A 13,208-nucleotide genomic window follows, 5' to 3' on the forward strand; every position below is an offset into this window, starting at 1 on the left:
GGAATTCATTGTTTGTAAAAGCTGAATAGTGCTCCAATGTGTGTATATACCACAGTTTCTGTATCATTCCTCTGTTGAGGGATATCTGGGTTCCTTTCAAATTCTGGCTATTATAAATAAGGCTGCTATGAACATATTGGAACATTTGTCCTTATTACATGTAGGAGCATCTTCTGGGTATATGCTCAGGAGTAGTATAGCTGGGTCCTCAGGTCTAATTCTCTGAGGAATCATCAAACTCATTTCCAGAGTGACTTTTCCAGCTTGCAATCCCACCAACAACATGTTCCTATTTCCCAACATCCTCTCCAGCATTTGAAGTCTCCTGAGTTTTTCATCCTAGCCATACTGACTGGTGTGAGGTAGAATATCAGTGTTGTTTTGATTTGCATTTCCCTGATAACTACAGATGTTGAGCATTTCTTTAGGTGCTTTAGTACCACTCAAATTTCCTCAGTTGAGTATTCCCTGTTTAGCATTCTACCTCGTTTTTTATATGCATATTTGACTCTAAGGAGACTAACTTCTTGAGTTCTTTATATAGATTGAATGTTAGACCTCTGTCTGATGTCGGATTAGTAAAGATATTTTCCCAATTTGTTCATTGTCATTTTGTCCTATTGACTGTGTCCTTTGCCTTACAGAAGCTTTTCAGCTTTATGAGGTCCCATTTGTCAACTCTTGTTAATAGAGCATAAGCCATGGGTGTTCTGTAAAAGATATTTTCCCCTGTTCCCATGTATTCAAGATTCATCCCCACTTTCTCCTCTATAAGCTTCAGTGTATCTGCTTTTATGTGTAGATCCTTGATCCACTTGGACTTGAGCTTTGTCCAAGGAGATAAGAATGGGTCTATTTGCAATTTTCTGCATGCTGACCTCCAGTTTATCTAGCACCATTTGTTAAAAATACTGTCTTTTGGATCTTCTACAAATCACAACAGCAGACCCCTTCCAAATCTACATGAAGATGGGCCAGAAACCTTAATTACTGCCACTAGACATCACTAGATTTCTCTTGATTTACATCCGTATTTGCTCTAAGTACATGTTACCTTCCTCCCTTGGCTTCTCATAGTGACCTTTAATTCTTAAAATAAAACTCTACATCTACACTCTCTAACATGTGAGACTATTTTGCTTTTTTTTCCCACAACCTCTCCACTATTTTGGGGGAGGTGGACTAGTAAAAATCTTCAGTTTGATCTTTAGAATCTGTGTGCTTATATTAACTTACATGTCAAAATGGCATTGAAATGAAATGAAATTAAGCACACTAAAGTGGTAGGTTAATTTTAATAATTGAAATATAGTATGTAATATTGGCTAAGACACTGGATTCTGAGTGGAGAAAGATTGTTGGCTATAGAAGGGTTGACATAATAAACCAATGAATGTGGCAAGTTCTAAAAGAAGGGGAAGACAAGGAAACAGACCCATAGAACTTGAAGAGAAGGTCTTGGGGTCTTTTAAGTATACTCTCATATCATCTGCAAATAGTGATATTTTGACATCTTCCTTTCCAATTTGTATCCCTTCAACCTCCTTTTGTTGTCTAATTGCTCTGGCTAGGACATCAAGTACTATATTGAATAGATAGGAATAGAGTTGGCAGCCTTGTCTGGTTCCTGATTTTAGTGGGATTGCTTCAAGTTTCTCTCCATTTAACTTGAGGTTGGTTACCAGTTTGCATTATATTGGTTTCACTATGTTTAGGTAGGGGCCTTCGATTCCTGATCACTCTAAGACTGTTATCATGAAGGTATGCTGGATTTGTCAAAAGCCTTTTCAGCATCTAATGAAATGACTTATGTGGTTTTGTCCCTTTAGTTTGTTTATGTAGTGGATTACAGTGATGGATTTCGGTATATTGAACCATCCCTGCATCCCTGGAATGAAGGCTACCATGGTTGTGCTGAATTACCATTTTTGATGCATTCTTAGATTCAGTTGGCCATAATTATTTTTCAATATTTTTGCATTAATATTCATGATGGAGATTGGTCTGAAGTTCTCCTTCATTGTTTGGTCTTTGTTTGGTTTAGGAATAAAGGTTATTGTGGCTTCATAGAATGACTTGGGTAGTGTTCCTTGAGCTTCTATTTCATGGAATATGTTGAAGAGTATTAGTATTAGATCTTCTTTGAAGATCTAATAGAATTACACACAATTCTGGGCTTTTTTTGATGAGAGACTATTAATGACTGCTTCTATTTCCTCAGGAATTATGGGACTATTCAGATGGTTTATCTGATCCTGTTTAACTTTGGCAACTTTGGTATGTAACTTTGGTACGTATCTAGAAAGTTGTCCATTTCATCCAGATTTTCAAACTTTGTTGAATATAAACTGTTGTCGTAGGATTTGATAATTTTTTTATTTCTACAGTTTCTGTTGTTATGTCTCCCTTATCATTTCTGATTTTATTAATTTGGATAGTGGCTCTGCGCCCTCTGGTTAGTCTGGCTAAGGGTTTATCTACCTTGTTGATTTTCTCAAAGAACCAACTCCTAGTTTTGTTGATTCTTTGTATAGTTCGTTTTGTTTCTATTTGGTTGATTTCAGCCCTGAGTTTGATTATTTCCTGCTGTCTACTCCTCTTGCGTGTATTTGCTTCTTATTGTTCCAGAGCTTTCAAGTGCACTGTCAATGTGTTACTGAAAGCTCTCTCCATTTTCTTTTTGGAGCACTCAGAGGGATGAGTTTTCCTCTTAGCATTGCTTTCATTGTGTCCCATAAATTTTGGTATGATGTGTCTTCTTTTTCATTAAATTCTAAAATCTCTTTGATTTCTGTCTTTATTTCTTCCTTCACCAAGCTATTATTAAGAAGAGCATTGTTCAAAGTCCACATGTATGAGTGTTTTCCATTGTTTTTGTTTGAGCTTAAGACCAGCCTTAGGCCATGGTAATCTGAGAAGGTACATGGAATAATTTCAATATTTCTATATCTGTTGAGGACTGTTTTGTGACTAATTATATGGTCAATTTTGGAGAAAGTACCATGAGGGTTTGAGAAGAAGGTATATTCCTTTGCTTTAGAGTGGAATGTTCTATAAATATCTGTTAGATTCATTTGGTCCATAACTTCAGTTTCACAGTATCTCTGTTTAATTTCTCTGTCCATGATTTGTCCATTGTTGAGTGTGGAATATTGAAGTTCCCCACTACTGTTGTGTGTGGTGCAATGTGAGCTTTGAGCTTTAGAAAAGTTTCAGATTACGAAGCATGGCAAAAGGCAGGAAGACATTATTCTGAAGGAACTGGAATTTCTACATCTTGACCTGAAAGTTACTCAGGTGGAGACTCTTTCAAAGGCAACCATGACAGGATTCTCTTCTGCAGTGGGTAGAGCTTGAGCACAGGACCTCAAAAATGTCCCCCACACTGATGGAATTCTTCCAACAAGAACATAGCTACCCCAATAAGGCCATAGATGCTAATAATGTAATTTCTCATGGGGCAAGCATATGCAAACCACCATAGGCATTATAGAAATTTTAATTTAGTTCCTTAGGAAGCTGGGGAAAGATCTACCACTAATTTCACTGAGCAAGAGTAAAGACCATTACCCAAATTTTTTGGCTAAATTATGCAAGCTTTATTTTCTGTTATATAGGGCTACTTCCCTCAAGCAGGCTTTGAAGAAATATCAATGACCATAGGATACAGTTCTTGTAGTAGCTCCAAAATTGCAAGACTAGGGGTTTTCAAGGGTTAGGAGACTTCCAGAAGAATTTTCTTTGCATAGAAAATTTATTGAATGTTTCTAAATTATGTTGCAGAACATCATAAATTAATAGTGTGGCTGTTATGGTATAGGATATGGAAATTGTCAAATTCCAGAACATACATGAAAACCTGGCCAAATACAAGTTTTACAGTAAACAGAAATAAATTAATTTGACCTTGTAATATCATCACTTTTAATTTCTTTTGTTTGTTTTTTTCCAGACAGGGTTTCTCTGTGTAGCCCTGGCTGTTCTGGAACACACTCTGCAGACCAGGCTGGTCACAAACTCAGAAATCTGCCTGCCTCTGCTTCCCAAGTTAAGGGTGTGCAACACCATAGCTCGGCTTAATGTTTTTTTGTTTTGTTTTATTTTGTTTTGTTTAAAGGTTTTAAGTGTTCTGATCTTATTAAAGTTATTAAAAACCAAGAAAACTATTTAATGTTGATATTATCATATTTAAAAATTAATGAAGGAAATTCTACTTTCAAAATATTTTCTCTGCCATATTTCCAAAATATTTGTTTAAAAGATATTTTGTATTTCCCAAACTACTGGCTTTAAATCCTTGCCAAGAATTTTGAAACTCAAGTTCCCTGTCTCTTTTAAATTTATATATATATATATATATATATATATATATATATATATATATATATATATAGCTATTAGACTTATCATCTTGCCCCTGAGTATTAAAACATTTTAAAGTGGTCCAGCAGGCCCCGGTGGGCGCCTTCAGGTGTCTGCTTCGGTATCTGAACAAGCTGGGTCACAACACTCCGTCTCCAGGAAGTGCAAGAGGCCTGGTATGCACCCGGAGGCAGACTGGGAGCACACAGCCTGCTCTGGTAGGTCAGAACCACAGAGCTTTCCAGTCCTGAGGCCTCTGCCAGGAGCCTTCAGATCTCCGCTTTGGGATCCAAAACAGCCTGGGATACAACACCATATCTCCAGGTCCTGCAAGAGGCCAGAGGGGCACCCTGGAGGCTGGCTGGGAGGAGTAAGTGTGCTCTGGTGAGTCCAACAGGCCCTGGCAGGAGCCTTCAGGTGTCTGCTTCAGATCTGAAAAGCCAGGGCCACAGAACTCTGTCTCCAGGAAGTACAAGAGGCCTGGTATGCACAAGCAGGAAGACTGGGAGCACACAGCCTGCTCTGGTGGGTCAGCACCACAGAGCTTAGGTTCCAGTCCTGAGGCCTCTGGTGGGAGCCTTCAGATCTCTGCTTTGAGATCCAGAACAGCCTGGGCTACAACACCAAATCTCCAGGTCCTGCAAGAGGCCAGAGGGGCACCCGGGAGGCCAGCTGGGAGGAGTAAGTGTGCTCTGGTGAGTACAGCTGGCGCCAGAGGGAGCCTTCAGGTGTCTGCTTCTGATCTGAAAAGCATGGGCCAGAGCACTCTGTCTCCAGGCAGTGCAGGAGGTCAGCTGTGCACCAGAGGCCAGCTGGGAAGAGGCAGTTTGCCCTGGTGAGTCCAGCATTGACAAGACCAACTAACACCAGTGAGAACTAGATGGCAAAAAAGGCAAACACAGGAATGTCACTAACAGAAATCAAGGCAATATAATAGCATCTGAACCCAATTCTCCTTTAACAGCATGTCCTAGATACCCATCACACCAGAAAAACAAGATTTGGATTTAAAATCACTGGTCATGATGTTGATAGAGGAACACGTGAAGGACATACTTAAAGAAATTCAGGAGAAAATGAATCAAAAGTTAGAAGCCCTTACAAAGGAAACACAAAAATCATTGAAAGAAATTGAAGTGAATACAAAAGCCAATAAGGAAGAAATGCAAAAATCACTTAAAGAAATGCAGGAGAACTTTGGTCAACAGGCTGAGGTCATGAAAGAGGAAACACAAAAATCTCTTAAAGAATTACAGGAAAGAACAAACAAAAAAGTAAAGGAGCTAAGCAAAACCATCCAGGACCTAAAATCAGAAGTAGAACCAACTAAGAAAACTCAAAGGGAGACAACTTTGGAGATAGAAAACCTTGGGAAGAAATCAGGGGACATAGATGCAAATATCAACAACAGAATATTAGACATAGAAGAAAGAATCTCAGATGCTGAAGATACCATAGAAACTATGGACTCAACAGTTAAAGAAAATGCAAAATGAAAAAAAGCTTGTAACCCAGAACATCCAGGAAATCCAGGACACAATGAGACCAAACCTAAGGACTATAGGCATAGATGAGAGTGAAGATTTACAACTTAAAGGGCCAGCAAATATCTTCAATAAAATTATGGAAGAAAACTTCCCTAACCTAAAGAGAGAGATTCCCATGAATATACAAGAAGCCTACAGAACTCCCAACAGAGTGGATCAGAAGAGAAATACCTCCTGTCACATAATAATCAAAACCCCAAATGAACTAAACAAAGAAAGAATATTAAAGGTAGTAAGAGAAAAAGGCCAAGTAACATATAAAGGAAGGCCTATCAGAATCACACCAGACTTTTCACCTGAGAATATGAAAGCTATAAGATCCTGGGCAGATGTCATGCAGACTCTAAGAGAACACAAATGCCAGCCAAAACTACTATACCCAGCAAAACTCTCAATCACCATAGATGGAGAAACTAAGATATTCCATGACAAAACCAAGTTTAACCAATATCTATCACAAACCCAGCCCTACAAAGGATAATAGGAGGAAAACACCAATACAAGGAGGGAAACTTCACCCTGGAAAAAGCAAGATAGTAACCTTCTTTAATCAAACCCAAAAGAAGTTAACCAATCAAATTAAAAAAAAAATAACATCAAAAATGACAGGAAGTAATAATCACTATTCCTTAATATCTCTTAACATCAATGGACTTAATGCCCCAATAAAAAGACATAGACTAACCGAATGAATACACAAACAGGACCCTACATTTTGCTGCATACAGGAAACACACCTCAGGCTCAAAGACAAACACTACCTTAGAGTAAAAGGCTGGAAGACAATTTTACAAGCAAATGGTCTGAGGAAACAAGCTGGAGTAACCATTCTAATATCAGATAAAATTGACTTTCAACCCAAAGTCATCAAAAGAGACTCTGAGGGACACTTCTTGCTGGTCAAAGGAAAAATACACCAAGAACTCTCAATCCTGAACATCTATGCTCCAAATACAAGGGCACCCTCATTCATCAAAGAAGCTTTACTAAAGCTCAAAGCACACATTGTACCTAACACAATAAATGTGGGTGACTTCAACACTGCACTTTCCTCAATAAACTGATCAGGAAAACAGAAACTGAACAGGGACACAGTGAAACTAATTGAAGCTTTGGACAAATTAGATTTAACAGATATATATAAAACATTCTATCCTAAAGCAAAAGAGTATATCTTTTTCGCAGCACCTCATGGTACCTTCTCCAAAATCGACCATATAATTGGTCACAAGACAGATCTCAACAAATATAAGAAGATCAAAATAATCCCATGCCTCCCATCAGATCTCTATGGAATAAAAGTGGTCTTCAATAGCAACAAAAACAAAAGAAAATCCACATACACATGGAAAGTGAACAATATTCTACTCAATGATACCTTGGTCAAGGAAGAAATAAAGAAATTAAAGACTTTTTAGAACTTAATGAACATGAAGACACAACATACCCAAATCTATGGGACACAATGAAAGCAGTGTTAAGAGGAAAATTCATAGCACTGAGTGCCTCCAAAAAGAAAATGGAGATAGCATACAATAACTGTTTAATGACATACCTGAAAGCCCTGGAACAAAAAGAAGTTATTTCACCCAGGAGGAGTAGAAGGCAGGAAATCATCAAACTCAGGGCTGAAATCAATCAAGTGGAAACAAAGAGAACCATACCAAGACTCAACAAATCTAGGAGCTGGTTCTTTGAGAAAATCAACAAGATAGATAAACCCTTAGCCAGACTAACCAAAGGGTACAGAGTCAGTATACCTATTAACAAACTTAGAAATGAAAAGGGAGATATAACAACAGAAACTGAGGAAATTAAAAAACCATTAGATCCTACTACAAAACCCTATACTCAACACAACTGGAGAATCTGGAGAAAATGGACAGTTTCTTAGACAGATATCTGACACCAAAACTAAATCAGGATCAAAGAGATCATCTAAACAGTCCCATAATCCCTAAAGAAATAAAAGGGGTCATAGAAAGCCTCCCAATGAAAAAAAGCACGGAACCAGCTGGTTTCAGTGCAGAGTTATATCAGACCTGCATAGAAAACCTAACACCAATACTCTTCAAACTATTCCACAAAGTAGAAACAGAAGGAACTCTACCCAACTCATTATATGAAGCCACATTTATGCTGATACCAAAACCACACAAAGATCCAACAAGGAAAGAGAACTTCAGGCCAATTTCCCTTATGAATATTGATGCAAAAATACTTAATAAAATTCTTGCCAACTGAATCCAAGAACACATCAAAATGATCATCCACCAGGATCAAGTAGGCTTCATCCCAGGGATGCAGGGATGGTTCAATATAAGGAAATCCATCAATGCTATCCACTACATACACAAACTCAAAGAAAAAAACCATATGATCATCTCACTAGATGCAGAAAAAGCATATGACAAAATTCAGCACCCTTTCATGCTAAAAGTCTTGGAAAGAACAGGAATTAAAGGCCCATACCTAAACATAGTAAAAGCAATATACAGCAAACCGGTAGCCAACATCAAACTAAATGGAGAGAAACTTGAAGCAATCCCACTAAAATCAGGGACTAGACAAGGCTGTCCTCTCTCTCCATATCTTTTCAATATAGTACTTGAAGTTCTAGCTAGAGCAATTAGACAACACAAGGCGGTCAAGGGGATACAAATTGGAAAGGAAGAAGTCAAATTATCACTATTTGCAGATGACATGATAGTCTACTGAAGTGACCCGAAAACCTCCACCAGAGAATTCCTACAGCTGATAAACAACTTCAGCAAAGTGGCTGGTTATAAAATCAACTCAAGCAAATTAGTTGCCTTCCTATACTCAAAGGATAAGCAAGCTGAGAAAGAAGTTAGGGAAATGACACCCTTCACAATAGCCACAAACCATATAAAGTATCTTGGTGTGACTCTAACCAAACAAGTGAAAGATCTATATGACAAGAACTTCAGGTCTCTGAAGAAGGAAATGGAAGAAGACCTCAGAAAATGGAAAAATCTGCCATGCTCGTGGATCGGCAGGATTAATATAGCTAAAATGGTCATCTTGACAAAAGCGATCTACAGATTCAATGCAATCCCCATCAAAATCCCAACTCAGTTCTTCACAGAGTTAGAAAAAGCAATTCTAAAAATTTATCTAGATTAACAAAAAAACCCAGGATAGCTAAAACTATTCTCAACAACAAAAGAAATTCTGGGGGAATCAGTATCACTGACTTCAAGCAATACTACAGAGCAATAGTGTTAAAAACTGCATGGTATTGGTACAGTGACAGACAAGTGGACCAATGGAATAGAATTGAAGATCCAGAAATGAACCCACACACCTATGGTCACTTGATCTTCGACAAAGGAGCCGAAAACGTCCAGTGGAAAAAAGATAGCCTTTTCAACAAATGATGCTGGTTCAATTGGAGGGCAGCATGCAGAAGAATGTGAATTGATCCATTCTTATCTCCGTGTACTAAACTTCACTCCAAGTGGATCAAGGACCTCCATGTAAATCCAGACACACTGAAACTAATAGAAAAGAAACTGGGGAAAACCCTTGAGGACATAGGCACAGGGGAAAAGTTCCTGAACAGATAGATCACCAATAGCTTATGCTCTAAGATCAAGAATTGACAAATGGGACCTCATAAAATTACAAAGTTTCTGTAAGGCAAAGGACACTCTTAAAAGGACAAAACGGCAACCATCAAATTGGGAAAGGATATTCACCAACCCTACATCTGATAGAGAGCTAATATCCAATATATACAAAGAACTCAAGAAGTTAGATCCCAGGGAACCAAATAACCCTACTAAAAAAATGGCGTACAGATCTAAACAAAGGGTTTTCACCTGAAGAAATTTGGATGGTGAGAGACACCTTAAGAAGTGCTCAACATCATTAGTCATTAGGGAAATGCAAATCAAAACAACCCTGAGATTTCACCTTACACCAGTCAGAATGGCTAAGGTCAAAACCTCAGGAGACAGCAGGTGTTGGCAAGGACGTGGAGAAAGAGGAACACTCCTCCACTGCTGGTGGGGCTTTAAGTTGGTACAACAACTTTGGAAATCAGTCTGGCGGTTCCTCAGAAAACTGAACATGACACTTCCAGAGGACCCTACTATACCTCTCCTGGGCATATACCCAAAGGATTCCCTGTCATGCAATAAAGACATATGCTCCATTATGTTCATAGCAGCCTTATTTATAACAGCCAGAAGCTGGAAAGAACCCAGATGCCCCTCAAAGGAGGAATATATACAGAAAATGTGATATATTTACACAATGGAATACTACTCAGCAATTAGAAACAATGAATTCACAAAATTTTTAGACAAATGGATAATCTGGAAAATATCATCCTAAGTGAGGTAACCCAATCACAAAAGAATACACATGGAATGCAATCTCCGATAAGTAGATATTAATTAGCCCAGAAGCCCTGAATACCTAAGGCACAAATCACATAACAAGTGACTCCCATGAAGAAGTATGGAGAGGGTCCTTATCCTGGAAATGATTGATCTAGCATTGGAGGGGAATATAAGGACAGAGAAAAAGGAGGTAGGTGATTGGAGAATAGATAGAAAGAAGAAGGTTTATGGGACTTATGGGGAGGGGGGATCTGGCAAAGGGGAAATCATTTGGAATGTAAACAAAGAATATAGAAAATAAAAATATTAAATGAAAATTTTAAAGTTACCACAAAGTTATCAGGCTGCTTTCTGCTACTAAAATACAGAAACATAATTTTATGACTATTCCTTCCACCAGGCTGCAGAACTGAACTCCCACAGCAGAAACACAGAAACACAAAATAAAAAGAAGGCCACTTGAATTACCGCTGAAAGTACTCCATTCTGCAAGATGATTACTCATGGCTGTATTCTGAAGTATACTTTAAAATGTAACCAAAATTTACAGGTTTTACTTGAACTCCTACCGTCTTGTTGTGAGGATGACAGTTTTGAGATCCTCAATGGATTCCTGAAACAGTAGAAGCTATCCAGTTTCAGCAATGTAGCCAATGGTGATGGTCATCTTTCCACTAAAGAAACACTTCTGGATAACCTTTGGCTTTGTGACTTTGGGGCTATTAAGGGACAAAGAGATTACCTGAACACAAGCACATCCATACTATTACAGTAGACACAAAAGCTGAAGTGGGTGAAAAAGGGTGGGAATGAATGGGACAAATGGAGTCAAACAGTAATATTCCAGCAGTCTAATCTGGGCAACATACACTTTAACATTTATTAACTCTTTCTGGAATTACCATATATTTTTGGATTTTTTTTTTACCTTACCTAGAACCACAAAAATCAAAAGAACAGATAAAAAGGGACCATGATAAAAACAATTAAATAATTCTAAGTATTAAAATCAATTAAAATAGTTTACACCTCTCAAACACAACCTGATTAATTTTTAAACAAAATCACATTTGTAAGAAGGGAAAACTATATACTAAATTTATTTTACACTACTCTTTGCTATTTTTTCTTGTTTGTTGAAGGTTCAAGGAAAACTGTTAAACTACACAAAATTATAAAATCCACAAATTAAATCTACTCCTATCACTTTTCTGTTTTGCTACAGAGATTGTTTTAAAACATTCATTTTTAATGTTTCAAAATATAATTATATAAAACTAAAAAAGTAATTTTAAAGAGTAAATTGACTAATTTTAAGAGTAAATTTTGAAAATGATTTTGTTAGATTCATTTAACAGTGTAGTAAAATACTTCAAAATTATCTGCTACTTATACTATCTATCACAGTTCACTACAAGCAACATTACCCACTACCCAATTACACCTAGTTAGTGGTGAATATTTATAGCTTTCTTTTGATAAGTAACAAAAAGCATCTAGATTTGTTCATACGTCATTGTGGAAGATACATGGAATAAATTTTCAAAACAGAATTATTTTTAAGTTTAAATTACTCTTTAAATTCTAGACATGTCAGTGTGACTTCTGACTTTAAAGGAAACCCTTAGTTCATAACATAGTAGTCCCAAGCTTAATACCATTTTTCCTCAAAAGTTTAAAATACCCAGAAATCCAAATAACCCTATTAAAAATGGGATACAGAGCCAAATAAAGAATTTTCACCTGAAGAACTTTGGATGGCTGAGAAGCATCTTAAAAAAATGTCCAACATCATTAGTCATTAGGGAAATGCAAGTCAAAACTACCCTGAGATTTCACCTCACACCACTCAGAATGGCTAAGATCAAAAACTCAGGATGGTGAGGATGTGGAGAAAGAGGAACATTCCTCCACTACTGGTGGAGTTGCAAATTGGTACAACCACTCTGGAAATCAGTCTGGCAGTTCCTCAGAAAACTGGGCACTTCACTTCCAGAGGGCCCTGCTATACCACTCCTGGGGATATACCCACATGATTCCCCTGCATATAAGGATATATGCTCCACTATGTTCATAGCAGCCCTATTTATAACAGCCAGAAGTTGGAAAGAATCCAGGTGTCCCTCAACGGAGGAATGGATACAAAAAATGTGGTATATCTACACAATGGAGTACTATTCAGCCATTAGAAACAATGAATTCATGAAATTCTTAGACAAATGGATTGAGCTGGAGAACATCATACTAAGTGAGGTAACCCAGTCTCAAAAGATCAATCATGGTATGTACTCACTGATAAGCAGATATTAGCCTAGAAACTTAGAATACCCAAGAGATAATCCACATGCCAAATGATGTCCAAGAAGAAGGAGGAGTGGCCCCTAGTTCTGGAAAGGCTCAATGCATCAGTAGTAGGGCAATACTAGAACAGGGAATTGGGAAGGAGTGGATGGGGGAACAAGGGGAGGGAAGAGGGCTTATCGGACTTTTGGGGAGTAGGGAGCCAGGAAAAGGGAACTCATTTGAAATGTAAATAAAAAATGTATCGAATAAAAAATATGTTGAAGATTTCAGTGTGAAAGATTTCAAAAATTTAATGTTAATAATACTCTGTAAATATCTCAATACGTACAAACATATACAAATTAGATACAATAAAATTAATTATATATCCATAATAATATTAAAACACCATTCTCCTTTCCTGTAGATAGAATAATATATCTGTGTGTTTTTACAGGTACCATATTTTTAAAAAAGTTTGAAAAAATAACATTTTAAAGAAATTTCAAAATAAAATTACATAAAATAATTTAACTGAAAATATTACTACAAACTAGAAAATGTTTTTTAAAAGGTTTTTACAATCTACAGCAAATCCTAGTTTCTAATTCTGTAAAAGAATTTATTGGAAGTCTGCATTTATTTA

The sequence above is a fragment of the Apodemus sylvaticus genome, chromosome X, assembly GCF_947179515.1.
Source record: "Apodemus sylvaticus chromosome X, mApoSyl1.1, whole genome shotgun sequence".
In the NCBI taxonomy this organism is placed as follows: domain Eukaryota; kingdom Metazoa; phylum Chordata; class Mammalia; order Rodentia; family Muridae; genus Apodemus; species Apodemus sylvaticus.